Here is a 1,893-nt window from a genome sequence, read left to right as displayed (position 1 = left end):
TATAGCCTTTGTACATTTTGCCAAAAATGAAAAAAATAAAAATCGCTGGAAATGGTCGGGATTGGTCTGGGAGAGTCGCCTTTGACCTCCTCTGTCGAAATTGCGTGCTTCCTGACTCCTTTACATCCTGCTTCTTTGACTAAAATTCTTTGATTTCTTGCAGGAAGATCGGGGTGGGGGTGTACCTGTCCTGGACATCAGCCGTGCAGCCCGTGGAATCATCAGATACAAGTTGAGTTGGCGTCACAGTGACTACCGTTGGTCCAGTTATTTTATTTTATTGTAAAGTCCGTTTGAGTAAGCTTGAATGATTTTCTCTCAGGCCCCAACCTTTATTCTCCATCTAAAGTCACTGTTTACGACAGGGGTGTTTTAGAACCTATGGCAGTTTTCCGATGCCTCAATTTACCCCGCTGTAATTTTTCTAAAATTTACACCCAAAACATTTTAAATCTTTTATTTTTAAAAAATAAAGGGAGTTACTCTAGGTCATTTACGTCGAACCGCTCGAAATCAGTGAACTTAATTCGAAACGCGCACTGCGGGAACTATCTATTGTGTGCCATATGCTCAAATTTGGCAATATAAATAACTCAGCCAGACTAATCTCTGTAACTTTTTTCGATTCCGAGTGACAACGCCTGCGGCGCGTCGGGTAGGCCTTCCCGCCAAATGTGTGTGTGGAGATAGTGGCCTACCCTCAGCGCCTGAGCGCTGAGCGGCGATACCCCCTGCTTGGACGAATGACGAATCCTCATTCGTCCAAGCCCCCCTCGCCAGCGCAAGTGGAAGCGGGCGCATGTACCATACCCGGCAACGAGACTACTACGGGCAACAGAGTTGTTTGCTGCGTCGTAAAGAGTTCAATTCGTTTGTGGTTGTGTCGACTTCGCGGAGGTAAGACACTGCTGTTGTTATTTTATTTTTGTTCGGGTTCGTCTTTACAAATTATAGATTTGTCAAAATAGTGTCATAGAGACACCTCTATCTATGCGTAAACGCGTAAGAACGCAAACGTGATAAGTCTCATTCACAAGCTTATCTACATAACCTCATTTTGAATGTACTACCTTGTGCCAAACTTTTTTAACATTTCTCCAAGGCATATTTAAACGAATTTCTAAAATTTCTTCTGTTTACTTTTATCCGGCTGTTGTTATTTGGTGTCTAGCCAAAGATGTTGAATCTAGAGAGAATGAAAACCCACAAAATAAGAGTGCTCAAAATGATACCATTAAATAACCTGAATAAAAGTTCATTGCTTTAATTAAGACCAGCGTCTTTGCTCTGCAATCGTAATATTATCATGTTTGTAGGTGTTATGTGTTCCTAGATGAAAGTACAAACCGTTCAAAAAGGGTGACACCGCACTGAGATCAATAATCGTTCTTCCTACCACCAAGAAGGTGAAGTGGGCTGGAAAAGAACAAGTAATGAAAGCCTCAAATGGCCTCAAATGAAAAACTGATTGATATATTTTGTGTGCAGTGAATGTAACTAAGGCATAGTTGTGAGTAATTTTGGCCCCCCGCTCCTCATTCTGTCACCCTCTCAGCTCTAGCACATGACTCTCCTCCTGCGGGTACGGAGGGAATTAATAATACTCAGTAAGGCATGTGAGGATGTTTTTAAAATAGAAAAGAGCGCCAGTTTGCTCATTTTCTGTCCTTAGGGAATAACTGCTATTAATGTAACAGTCCCCAAAATTTTTGGGTTTTGCAAGTAGGATTCTAATTTTTTGTTTACATTTAGAATAAATTTTGAAGCCTCTGCGATCCCTAATGTCTTTAACCTTTCTGCTGCACCAAGGATTGCGAAAGAGAATGGAAGCAGCACTGGAAGAAACGAGGGCTTACAAAAAAGTTTTACTTTATTTATTTTCATGAAATCTTA

This window comes from Frankliniella occidentalis, unplaced genomic scaffold (assembly GCF_000697945.3).
Source record: "Frankliniella occidentalis isolate FOCC.00 unplaced genomic scaffold, Focc_3.1 Scaffold126, whole genome shotgun sequence".
Lineage (NCBI taxonomy): Eukaryota > Metazoa > Arthropoda > Insecta > Thysanoptera > Thripidae > Frankliniella > Frankliniella occidentalis.
Note: the sequence above shows the minus strand (reverse complement) of the source record.